This window comes from Rhincodon typus, chromosome 17 (assembly GCF_021869965.1).
Source record: "Rhincodon typus isolate 14 chromosome 17, sRhiTyp1.1, whole genome shotgun sequence".
Classification (NCBI taxonomy): Eukaryota; Metazoa; Chordata; class Chondrichthyes; order Orectolobiformes; family Rhincodontidae; genus Rhincodon; species Rhincodon typus.
Window position 1 is genome coordinate 40,739,269 of NC_063348.1, and position 14,000 is coordinate 40,753,268.

At 37.2% G+C, this 14,000-nt stretch overlaps 1 long non-coding RNA gene across 3 annotated transcripts; it reads left to right on the plus strand.

Annotated features, from left to right (window-relative positions):
• Positions 1-2,790: 2,790 nt before the first annotated feature.
• LOC125485273 lies at positions 2,791-13,698 on the plus strand. 3 transcript variants are annotated; one of them, XR_007263997.1, is made up of 3 exons: positions 2,791-2,951; positions 5,130-5,282; positions 13,305-13,698. It is a non-coding gene; the product is annotated as an uncharacterized LOC125485273 (long non-coding RNA). The 3 variants fall into 3 exon arrangements; XR_007263998.1 differs by lacking the exon at positions 2,791-2,951 and adding an exon at positions 4,202-4,233; XR_007263999.1 differs by lacking the exon at positions 2,791-2,951 and adding an exon at positions 4,238-4,325.
• Positions 13,699-14,000: the final 302 nt, after the last annotated feature.

The following is a 14,000-nucleotide window of genomic DNA, read 5'->3' on the forward strand; positions in this document are numbered from 1 at the left end:
TCACCCCGTTTATATGTGATTTCAAAGCCAAGCATAGCATTGTTTAAGTCGGCCACATGCAATTTATAGTTATTTTAACATTGTCTTTATTAGTGCAGTCAGGGCCACTTCCACAGCTGCAGCCTGAACGCTAATTGAAACTAAAGAGAGTTTCAGTTTGAAGAGTTGGGACCTCATGTTGAGGTTATACAGGACGTTGGTGAGGCCTTTTTCTGGAGTACTGTGTGCAGTTCTGGTCGCCCTGTTATAGGAAGGATATTATTAAACTGGAGGGGGTTCAGAAAAGATTCACCAGGTTGTTGCCAGGAATGGAAGGTTTCAATTATAAAAGTAGGCTGGATAGGCTGGGACTTCTTTCTCTGGAGAGTAGGAGGTTGAGGGGTGACCTGAAACAGGTTTATAAAATCACGAGGGGCATATACAAGGCGAGTAACAAAGGTCTTTTCCCTAAAGCGTGGGAGTTCAAAACTAGGTGGCATATTTTTAAGAGGAGAAAGATTTTAAAAAGACACGAGTGGCAACTTTTTTGACACAGACAGTGGTTAGTGTGTGGAATGAACTGCCAGAGCAAGCGGTGGATGCAAATAGTTACAACGTTAAAAGACATTTGGTTCAGTTTATGCATTGGAAAGGTTGAATGGATATCGGCCAAACGCAGCCAGGTGGGACTAGCTTAGTTTTGGAACATGGTCTGCATGGACTAGTCGAACCGAATGATCTGTTTCCATACTGCATGACTCTATGACTCTATCATTGTTCCAACAATGCACGGGTCAAGGTCTCTGGTGGTTCTTCAAATCCGTTGAGATAAAGACATGCTCATTGAAGTACACCTGTCATTGTAACTCCATTGAGTTTTGAACAAACTCCTCCTTCTAAAAGTCCAGCCAAACGATTAGCACAATTTAAAGTATAGTTTTTTTTTCCCCCCGTAAATCTGGTAATTTAATCCAATCGCTCCAGTGGTCGAGCAGTGTACATATTGTTTAGCAATGAATGATCAAGACGCCCTCTGGCGGTTGATTTGTTCGCCTACGTACAATTTTTGGTCATTTATAAAAAGTCCATAATTAGCATATTAAAAAGTTTGAAGGAATTGTACTGCAATGCAGATAGACTAGGAGAAATTGTTTGCAATTGGATTGCAAAGAAAACCACATTGACGTGAAAGTGAAGTCACTTCGGTCAGTAGATTTACAAATTGGAATTCTCGAAGGTACGCAAACCTTGTGTCTTATGCCTCACAAACAGATGAAAAAAAAAACAATTTTACAATAAGAGTTTGCCTCACAAACGGATGAAAAAAAACAATTTTACAATAAGAGTTTGCTTCAGTCATATTTGACAAGACGAGATACCATTCATGCACTGTAATAAGATCAACATCATTGAATCGCGAAACACTCCTATAAGCGTTACTTAGCCCTTACATAGACGCAATGATTTCAACAGTACAGTCGCTGGCTTTTAAAACGCAGATTCCGCGGTACTCTTCCAAAATTTATTTTATTGACTCTTGATAGGTCTGTTAGTGGCTATTGGTTAATCCAACGTCTAACTCTTGTTTAGGACACGCCAATCCTTGACTCATTTACACCTTATGAGTCAAGGATTTTCCCAAGTAAATAGGAGACCGATTACTTTTCTTGGTGCCTGTTCGGAAGCATGGGAGCTGGAACCTGAGCCTGAGCGGGAACCGCTTCACTGGCGTCTAAAATTCCACTTTAGTTCCCTCGCTCGTTGCGTTTTTCCCGAAATGTCAGTATTTAAGAAAATAGAAGGCAGCTTAGGAGGATTCAAAACAAAGACGGTAGTTGGAAAATTACAAGTCCCGATGCGCTGTATTGTCACGGCAACCGCTGGCAAAACGGATATTAATACAAATGTGCGACGGGGAAACCTTGTTTCAGTGAAGTCAATTTGTGGCTATGTGTGCGATCTCAATCATTCATAAAAGCGAAATGATGGGAACATTTAATATTTTGCATGATTGCACGGAGGTGACTCAGACTCGGTTAAACACAGTTAAACTGACTTAACCGTGGCAGCATTTAAATAGACAACATTGTTCTACACGTAGAAAATCCCTGTTTAATAGTTTGCCACTGGGAGATTGCTGAAGGCCCCTATAAATTTACGTCTGCGCCCTTAAGTGGAAATTAATCACGAACATTTGCTGCTTATTGGGAATTTCAGCCAGCAAGTAAAGAATCCTTCCTTTTTGTTAAAAATGTTATTTATCAAACATTCTTGTAGGAAGGATTTGACTGTCGGCCAACCGCTCGTGGAGGTGAAACTGAGTTGAGCCAGATATGTGCATTTACTCGGCCGGTGGTAATACGCCGATACTCCGCCGATCATGGCTGTTGGCGGTGTTTTACCACGCCCAATACCCGCCCCGTCTGTAGGCAAATTAGTGGGACATATTGCGTCCCCGACACCTCTAGCTCACAGAACATTAGCACCATCATCAGTCATCGTGCAGTCCTTATATATATATATAATATATAAAACAGCGTTCAAAAAAGTGAAGCCCAGCAACTTTTAATGTGAAAGCTGTGGGAATATCACAAACTCCAAATAGAATTCTGGTAGTTGTTCACTTAAGTGTAGGTAGCAGTCTGATGTGATTCACTCTAAAGACATTTATACGGTAGCAGGCCATTCTACTGTATCCCATTAACTTCCAACAGTGACGATATGTAACGACACTTATTACAATGTAATTTCTAAACAAAAACCTTGGGATTTGGGAATTGTGGCAAGACTGCCTTTCCCTCGTTTCCCTTGAGTGGTTAGTGATTGGCCATCTTCCTGAAGGCTCTGCAGTCACTCGGGTGAATGAAGGAGTTGTCTCAGACAGCGAGTTCCAGGACCTTGATTAAACTAATTGATGCCAAGTAATCGGGAGCACACAGCGGCAACATTAAACATAGAGGATTGACGTTTGGGTTTGTTGCTTTGTTTACTTACTAATTTTCTGTTCGGCCTGAAGTGATACATTCCAAATTCACAACTGCGTTTAATTAAATGCAAGGAGTTTAGTTTCTTTATTTTCAATTGATGTTTTTTGATCTGTTTAAATGCATTTGGGAGACAGATAACGTAAACGTGACTGGCAGTACTGACAGATGTTTTAATTTTAATGGGTAGGGAGAAACCACAAGTTGCTTGATTGTTTGCTCTGGATTTCAGAAATCCAAGTAAATGCTACAGTGAACTGACGCCGTTTCACTTGACCACAAACTCTAGCCAGCAGCATACATGTGAAAAGTGAGGAAAGCTCACACAAAACCTCGGACATTTCCAGGTAGTAAAAGTATTCAGAGCTCAGCTTTTCTGCTAACTCTGACAATGGCTATTTCTGCAAAAAAAACACTTCCCAAAAGCTACTTAAATACAACCAAACTCTCAGAAATAGGCAAATATGCTTTGGAAATTATTGGATAATGAATCTTTAAGATTTTGTTTTGTATGTTTTAATCAACTTTGGGATTATCAGTGTGTCACAAGTTGGGCCATTTTATGCAGGTGTAAGCAATTTCAGAAATTAAAATAAGAAACATTGATTGAATCTGAACTTGTAAGTTCCAATCCCTGTGTAGGAATTATATTGCCATTTATTCATTGTTGTTGGGTCCATATCCTGGAACACCCTTCCTAACGGCACTGTGGATGTACTCACACTCCAAGGACTGCAGTGGTTCAAGGAAACACTCATCAGCATTTTCTCAAGGGTAATTAGAGATGGGCAACAAATGCTCCAGCAACATTCATGTTCTATGGTGGAATATCAAAAAGTAGTAATAATGAGTCTGAATCTCAGGTAACATCAGATTGACTCTTAGACATCCATAATGTGATATATTTTAGAAAATAGGAATTATTATTTGAAAAAAGTTCCACTTAATTCATTTTCTACCATTCTGCTAGTTGCATAATATAATTAGAATGGAGTGGTTGATTAATTATAGTAATCAATCTCAATTAATTAGTTGACAACTGGAACAGGTACTAAGAGTGGTGTTTAGTTTGTTTCTATGTGTGAATTTGAAATAGCTTGTTTGTAAAGGAAAAAGACTACATAGTCATCATATTGAAATCTCCTTTTATGGGCTGTTTACAAGAATATTCTAAATTATGCATTTTCATAGGACTGATTAAATAGATAAAGTCTCCTCCAATCTAAACCAGATGAAATCAATGATGTGCGCTGTCAGTTGCTGTGACTATGTAAGGGTTCTTGTAGTATGTGTATGAAGGAATCTCTTGGTCAGAAAGACTGGGTTCAAGTCCTACCTGCTCAGTACCATGTGTCATAGCAGGTTGTGAGGACTGCTTGAAATACCATATTGCTGTGACTAGCCAGCATTAAGTCCTTGGTTGCTTTAATTGACAAGTTGTTATTCTTCTTTCATCTAACTTATTTCCAATGTATTAGCTTTTTCTGATTTGAAGTGTCGCAAGGTGTGGAATGAAAAACATTATAGATGGTAGCAAAACAGCATTGAAACCTGAAAGCAATAGCCTGAGGTCTAAGGAAAAGCTTTGCAAATCTCTGTTAGAGTAAGAAACCTTCCATCCTTGCCGAGGGTGGCCTATAAATGATCTCTAACCCACAGTGGTGGTCTTCACTCTTGTCTGTCCTCTGAAGCAGCTTAACTAGCTGCTTACATGCCAAATTGCTATATAGAATAATAGGCTGCAATGTTTCTAACAGAAAGTGCTGCATCATGATGCTTCAGCCATCATGAGGAACAGTTAGGCTTTTATTTGTTTGTCAATTTTGTGTGTGTGTCAGGTAGCAACCTTTTTAGATGTGAATAAGTATCCATCTTGCATAGCTAAGACATCCAATGGATTAACTATCAATGTTTGCTTATAGTTTTATTTAGGCTAAGCAGTATTGAATGAAGAATGTACATTCAGTTTGAAAACTTTATACAGATTGAATTAGAAATTTCATACAAATGCACAGGAATTCATTTTATAATGGTTAATGGACATGGAAATCTAATAAACGTTTATGAGATGGTGAATTGAAACCTGAAAATCTAATGCAAATACATATAATTTGGCAACTTTCCAAGAAAATAAGGGGAAACTTAATATGGAATTTTTTTTTTCAGGAGTCAATTAAAGAAAATTCACTGAGAGTAACATTTTGAAGAAGACAGCAGAATGCAATCCTAATTTTCCGCAGAGATCTTTGATCAGTGGTGAAACCTATTTTTGCTACGAATAAGTGACCAAACAATGAAACTAAATCCAGGATGCAACAGGTCAGGAATCTTGATTATTTTTTGTGAGAAATTCAGTAATTATTTGAGATACACCCGAGTATAACATCTGCAACTACTACCCTTCCACCCCAAAAGTGCAGTGTTCCTGCTCAGTGAGTCATCTTCCAAATTGAATCGGATTGAGTCATTTGTAGGTTATGGTTCTTCAATTGTGCATGACACAAGGCAAGACACTTTATTTGCTTGACTCAGAAGGGAGTAATGCCAGGAGCCAAAATTTAAATGTAATGACTTTTAATTCAGAAAATTCAAATTTGCAGAGTTTCTGAATTACCAGATACTTGAAGAACATAATATATCATGAATAGAGTTGTGTGTCTATCTTTAATTGGTTGTTAAGTAATGCACTTGCACATAAGTATCTTTAATGTGCAGTAAACTGTGTTGAAATCTTGATATGGTGCAAAGTAGTGTGTACAGGTGTGCTTTGTGATCGGTTGATCAGCACGTAGTGAGGATGTCTGAGTTACTTTTCATATACTGTGGCTAGTTGATCTCAAAGCAATAATGACCCATCCCATTCTACTGTTTCAGTTTCCAAATCAAAAGCTTTTATATATGGCAAGTACTAAAAATCTCATAGGAGGATCAACTGTCTTGTGCTTATTTAAACTCCTTCATGCTATGAAAAATAGCAATGGTTTCTCCAGTATTATTTTAAAATAAATACAATGGATTGATCACTATTTGCAGAATATTGCAATGCACGTAATAGCTGTGGGAATATCTGGTTAGTGCAATTGTATGGAATTAATTGTGTGTGAAGCATCTTGAAATGTTTCTGCAAAAGATAAGGCATAAGTTGACAAGCAGCTTATAAAGTGTGTTCCCTCTTGAGTTGAACTTTTGTTTGCCAGTAAGGACAAGATGTTGCTAACTGACAGCACATATTCTATATTATATGAAATGAGAAACACTAAGGAATGGACTAGGTCTATATAATTAGACCAGTTCAGAGGTCTTCTGTTAATCATTACAGTTTTTCATGTTCCAGGTATAAATTGTAACTACTAGATTGTAACTACAGTCTTGTAGCTTGGTGCTCAATACAAGTATTCGTCTTGTGATACGAATTACACTTAGTCACTGGTAAACACAAGTACAATTGTTCAGAAGTATTTTCTGTTAAATTGTGCCTTTTGGAGAGATTAATTAAACAAAATTGTAACAAATATACATGCTGGAAAAAACTTTGAATAAAAACTCTTTTCCTTGTTTTCATAGGTAACTAGACTTGTATGATAAGTCAATTGATGCTGGCAAAGGAACTTAAAAAGTTGTATATATGTTGCAATTTTCAGATTTTCATTGTATTACTGTAAGTTTCAAAGAAAAGGAGGTAATTAATTAATCAATATTAAAATATATATTAGTCTTGAAATGCCATGTCTTTACTCTTTCCATTTGTCAGCAATGTGCCAACAATTAGACTTGGCATAGAATCATCCATTTTTAGTAAGTTCGTATAGAATCCTAAGATGATCCATGCTTAATGATTTTATATTTTTGTGAATGTTCAAAGGACACAGATATGGTACTAATTGCAATGATTCACAATTATAATTGCTATTTCACTCATTTGGTGCCAAGGATGTGGTAATTTGATTTGGCTGCTACTACGCACTATTATCGAGCATTGCAGTGTATAATTCAATAGTATATAGTAAGCAAATGCATTATGTCATTCCTGATGCATCATGTAATATCCACATTTCCAAACACCAGTGCAACAGTTGTGAAACATGTATTTATTGTGCAGTATTTTTTTGAATGTCGTGAGTCCGATCGTGTTTCTAATTTTGCTATCAACATGAATCCTAAGAAGCAATTAGATCAGCAAAGTTTGCCTGATAACATGAGTGACATTGCTTCCTTCAAATAGATTAGCTATGTAAAAGATACATTTAAACAGAACAACGTAGGACATCTAGAAGCATTTACATACAAACATATGGATTAGGACCAAGAATAGGCCATTTAGCCCTTTGACAGTGCTCCACCATTCAATAAAATCATGGCTGAACTGATTGCAACTTCAACTCCTCATTCCTGCTTAGCCCCAATTTCCTTTGACTCTCTTTTTAGTCAGTAATGAGGCTAATGAAGCATCATTTGTCATCAACTGTTCTTTGATTTGAAAATAATATCTTTTCAGGATTACACATTTCTGCCATTCCTGCCATATGATTGAACAGGCTGTAGATCTTTGGGCAAATGGAGCAGAACTTCCCATAAGATAGTGGGATTCAGAATGCAGAACTTTCTTCCTTTTCTTTCCTTCTCTGCTAGTGCACTGCCTCATCAGTAGGGTGCTTGGACTCCAGAAATTATGCAGCTTGGTGGACAATATGTTGCCATTTCAAATGATTGGTGGCAAGCTCCTCCCAGCCATTAATGTCAATGCTGCTGTGCTTAAAGGAGAGTATCAAAATGCCTTTGTAGCATTTTCTTTGTTCTCCTTGGGAACTCTTGCCATTGGAGAGTTGAGAAAACAGGACCTGACTGGCCAGATGCCTCCCCAGCCATCCGGACATAGTATCAAGTCTGTTGTAGATGATTTGCAGGAGCTTTGCCTGATTGCTTGTAGGGTTGGCTTGAAGAAGGACACTAGCATTTGTTCAATGATCCTCCCATTGAATTCAGAAAATGCAGTACAGGCATTGCTGGTGGAATTTCTCTCCTCTTCATGTATCACTGATGCACAATCACTGCTGTAATATAGATGGGAAATGCAATTTGCAAACAGCAATTAGAAAATGACCAGGTTTTTTGGTGACTTTGGTTTAGAGATAAATATTAGGCAGGGTACTGGAATGGCTGTCCTACTCTTCTTCACAATACTACTGTGGGACCTGTTTTGTCTATCTGAGAGGGGTTGGTTTAATGTCTCATTTGAAAGACTGTCTGGTTTAGCAGGATGCTAAAGATACCCTGTTGGCAAACGAATAATAGTAAGGACCTTGCTAACCGTAGTATATAAACAGATATCATCCTACCATACTGACGGAGACACAAAAATTATTTCAATAATGCAATCTAATAAGCATAAAATTAAAAATATTTGTTTTGGCTGGAAAGATGTTTCAGAAATATGCATTTTATGCAGCATAAAACTGTTGCAGAAGAATGAAATATCTAACTCTTTTTGAATACAATATAATCTTTTTTAAAACCTAATCAGACTACGTGTTTCATTACTTTGTTATACACATCACTATTATGATATTAAAGCTAACAAAATTAAGCATTTTAATTTAGGTGGATATATGTTTAAACATTCCTAATCACCACAACACTAAATTGGGATGTTTCTGTTGGTATGGAACCTCTGACTAGTTTCTGGTTCAGTTAATACAATGTTTATACAGGATCTAATTATCACATGGCATAACAGACGTGTGCTTTTTAAAAATACCGGAATTGGTTGAGGGTTCATTATCGTTATAACAGCTTCCTACTTAGATAACCTGGCCCAAACATTTACCATCGATGAAACTGTTTGATGTGAAACATGTCCTCCTTGATGGGTCACAGTTTTGTCTAGCCCCAGGGGCACAGGAGAAGTGTGGTTTTGTTTAACAACCAGCTTCATGTCAATATTGTTAAACCTTTTTCTGAGTGAGTTATCTGATTGACAAAAGATATGATATGGGATCTTTCTGTCTGAATGTAAAAATTTAAAACTATATATAGTCTTTACTCTATTGCATGATAGCATCAGAAAGCATGATAGCAAAATGAAAGACATTAATTGTGATTTTTTTTTGCTGCAATGATACAGGGAAAAAAATACCTGAAAGGTTATGTTCTGTTCGTAAAATCTGCTAATTATATAAAATATGCACACAACTGGTGAATTCTTCTGTACACTTGTCTTTTTGCTCTATACAGTATCTGAGTGAGCAGCCTAAAATAACCTGAAAAATTACAGCAACTGCTCATTTTCTGATTGTGTGTGTGTGTGTGTGGAATACATATAAGCCCAGTAAAATGATCAAAGTATGGATGCATTTAAGCAGAAGCTAGGTAAAGAGGAACAGAGGAATGTGTGGATAAAGTGTAATGAAATAACTGGAGTGGGAAGAGACCTGTTTTGAAATATAAGCATTGACATACAGATGAATGTTGGAGTTATACATTCTATGTAAAATTGAATTATAGATAGATAGATTAATAGAAACACAACTAGTTGGAAAGAAACAAAAGATAGAATATACCTGAAATTGTGTCAGATGGGCAGCTTGTTTACCAAGATAGAAATAGCTCATTTGTAAATCCTTGTGCTACAGTCCACGTAATGATTCATGAAGTGATTCAATCAAAGGCAATATAAACCTTCAACACCATTTCAGATTAAGTCAATTTCTGTCACATTCTTCAATGAGATGGAATTTGCAATGTTTAATGCTTAGAATGCAACAAAGACAAAAATATGTGGATATATTCAATGTTTGGTTGCAGTTTTGTATTTAAGTTTATTCCTTGAATTGAAAATTTATTAGGAATATTTTCTCTTTTATATATTAATTACAATTTGGATTTGTGGTTTGTGTGTGTGAGATATGTAGATGGAATTTATTTATCACTTTTCTGTCTGTATGTATCCCTTTTACTTTGATTTGGTTATTACACTGTAGAGTGACACAGCTAGTAGTTTGCAAATCAATGTAAGATTCCGGTCATTATAGATCATAGAATCCCTACAGTGTGGAAATAGGCCCTTCGGCCCAACAAGTCCACACTGACCCTCAGAGCACCCGCCCAAACCCATTCACCTATAACCCACCTAATCTACACATCCCTGAACACTACGGGCAATTTAGCATGGCCAATCCACCTAGCCTGCACATCTTTGGACTGTGGGAGGAAACTGGAGCACCCGGAGGAAACCCAGGCAGACGTGTGGAGAATGTGCAAACTCCACACAGACAGTCGCCCGAGGGTGGAATTGAACCTGGGCCCCTGGTGCTGTGAGGCAGCAGTGCTAACCACTGTGCCACCGTCTATGAACTTTGATTATCCATAATTCTTTTTGTAAACCCAAACATTTCTCTTTTTTGTTTTCTAAATATTGTAGGTGTGTTGATTGAAAATGCATAAGATAAAATTCATGTAGAAGAGGATACAATCCATGGGCTGCATCAAACTTGACAGACATTTCTGAACCAGTTCCACATTTACATATTGCATTGCATCTAAACTGTCCAACAGAAAGTCTCAGGATTGAAAAGAAATTTATTCTGTAAAGGCAGATTTTTGTGTGATTCTGACAGAATTAGAATATCTTGATCAAAGATTCTTTAGGACATTAGTGAAATTATATGTTAAAGAAAAATACAGGAAACACAGAAGAAGGTGTGTGGCTCATTCTTCAGTTGTAACCTTCTATTCTAATACCATTTTTCAGCTTTTTTTTTCTAATTTGTTTCATATTCTAGTCCTTGTTTTAATAACTATGTTTAACCATGTTGTAATAACTCCATGTGCAAGCATCTGTTCAAACTTTCCCTTTCCTTGCAATGGAAATAATCACCCCCACCATCCACCAATCGACTCAATGTTTCCTTTTCAAAATTTGAAAGCTTCCATCAGATTCACTCCATTCCATTAAGAATCTTACCATTTGGAGTACACTTCCTTTCATTGTTAATTTTCCTAAAATGTACCAGTTCACGTTCTTTCTGCACTGAGACCCTATTTCGGCCATCTGTCAGCATGCTCTGGTATACTATGTCCACTGGCTATCTCTAAAATGCTTTCTGTTTATTTCTTATCCTTCCTAATAGGTTATAATCATGCAGTTTCAATATAATTCTTTTGAATTACAGAAAAAAGTCCTGTGTACAACACTATTATCAACATGCTACCAATCCAAGACCAACCATATATCCCTCCGCTGTATTTTGTCCCCCAATTATCTTTTGGTTCATGCAGTTACATTGCCTTATGATTCCTAATTTAAATGAAACATTATTGATATTAACATTCTGTAAATTACTATACATACTGAACCTTCATTTCCTTTATCTAAATGTTCTGCAACTGCCTTGAAAAATTCAGTTACTCATGAATGACGACTCATCAAATCTTTTCTGACTGTGGCTAATGAGAGACAATTAGCAAAATCTTTGTGAATTTCATCCAGTGTTTCAGACTCCAACATTTACACACACCAGGCCTGAAATGTCCAGGCTTATTCTTTTTTTCCCTTTCTCAAACAGTGATGTGATATTTAACATCTTCTAGGCTTGGCTTTTGACACAACCTTCCCCTAACTGCTGTGTAACTCACTCAGTACTCTGGAATGTCCATCAGCTGTGCTACATGACCATATTATTTTCTATCCCATTGGGCAGAGTGGTGGCCTCACAGTGTAAGGGAACTGGGTTCGATTCCACCCTTGGGTGACTGTGTAATGTTTGCACATTCTCCCCGTGTCTGCATGAGTTTCCTCCAGATGCTCCGGTTTCACAGTCCAAAGATGTGCAGGCTAGATGAATTAGCTATGGGGAATGCAGAGTGATAGGGTGGGTGTGTGGATCTGGGTGGCATGGTCTTCAGAGGGTCAGTGTTGACTTGATGGGCCGAATGGCCTGCTTCCACACTGTAGGGTTTCTATGATTGACTATTTGAATACATCAATAGGTCCTTGTACAGTTCCACTTTCAACCTCCTCTGTAAAATAAAATGGGAGTAATACTTATTCAGGGTCTCTGTTATCCCTTTCTCCTCAAGCAAAGATGTTTCTAGATACTTATAAAGTCCTTGTTATTTTTCTCCACATTCAGCAGCAGGCTTTATGTATCCTCTGCCTTAAACCTGATTATATCATGTCCTTCCTATTTTACACCTTCTATGGTTATCACTTTTTTTTTGTAACCTGTATCTTTATGTCACTTTTAAAGTGCTTTTTGCTGTAATTGCTATGTATGTAGGATCCCAACCTCTGACACATTTTTGTTGCCTAAAATCAGAATATCATCTGCCAGTGCCTTGTCTATCCCATATTTAAATATCTGCAACTGCTGATCTGTGTTTAATCTGCTATTTTTCCAATCAATTAATTTGTGCCAGATCCCTTTTCATTCCACGGAAATTAACTCATTTCCAGTCCACTACCCGTACTTCTGACTCCTCCTTTAACTATTCCAATGCAAAACTAATTAGGCTATTGTCACTATTTACTTAGCTTCAGGTCGCTTAGTTCTCTGACGTGGCCCAGTACCACATCTAACAGTGTTTTCTGCAATGTTTTATTCAGAATACTAGTTGATGAAACAGCCCTGAATAAATTCTAAGAAGCCGTCACCCCTCAGGATCGGTTCCTGTTACTGCATATAAATATTTATAGCCAAATATATTTGTTTTGTCTGATTGTAAGATTAGTCAATGGATGAAAATGTACCCTAGGAGCTTGGGGTGAAAATGGAGGAATTTATACCATCAAATAAATGCAAGTAATGGCAACAGCAAAGAAATGGAAAGTGAAGGGTTAATGTAGATGGCCTTCAGTGGTTACTAGGCAACCCCTACTAGAGGGAGCTACAGAGTTATTTTCTAATCATTGCACAGGCTCTTACTGAATTCACTCGATACTAAGATGCCTTAGAGCTTTGTCTTTTCTGAGGAAGCATTTCTCTCATTTTTGATGGCTTTGTGATATACACACTTATAAATAATGGAATATTATTGATTCCAGGGCTTTCAACATTTTTAGATTTACACCTTAATTGAACCCCAGTTAAGTATGCCAAATCTCACCCCCTGAATTTTATATAATCTATAACCTGTAAAATCAAAATGTCTCGTGAAATTTAGGGAGTTGAAATGAGAGATGTTCAACGACTTGACAGATAAAAATAGTGTGCTGTTCAGAGATAAAAGTTATGAAGTTCTGTTTAAAGATCTTTTCAAAATATATTTCATTTGTCATCTTTACAACCACTTCATTTTTCATATTTTTAATCTTAATACTACCTTTTACTGCCTATGTCTTCCCAGCAAAGAGGTTGAGCGGATGACCTACCAAAAGATGTCTGCTAACTCCACTCCATAACCAGGTGCACCAGAGCAAACCAGGTTGACTTACCCTCAATTATCCCACTCTGCAGGAGAAGGGCCTTAGCTCAGCTTGATGCTTTCTGCTGATGACCCAGCTCAGATTGAGCATCTCAACACGAAGGGAAATTGGAGGTGTGAATCAATGTCCTGCCATTCTGTGCCACGATGCTGTCACCGTTCGATGAAGTTGCAGCTGAATTCACTGGGATTGTTGGAAGGAACATCTTAATATGTCTAAGCTTTTATGGGCAGCTCACAAACACAGAAAGACTTCAAAGAAACAGGCAGGCTGGGTGACATTTCAGAGCTGATGATGGAAAACAAGAAGGGACAAACAAAGGTAGAAATTTGAAATCATTAGCTAGTGCATACTGTCACAAAATCAATTTTATAAACATTGTTTACAATGCAATTGAAATGACTTAAGTATGTTGTGATTCTTCCATTTAAGATCTATATTGTACCTGCTATACTATCTGACATTGTAAAATATATTTTCACTTGTTGAAGGAGCTTGCAATACATATTGTGTAAAATTTAACTTTGCAACATTGTTGCTGGCTGTAGATTCAAATCTTGCTTACCATTCTACCAACAAATTGGCAATCTTAAGGCCAAAACAAAGTGATCAAAGAG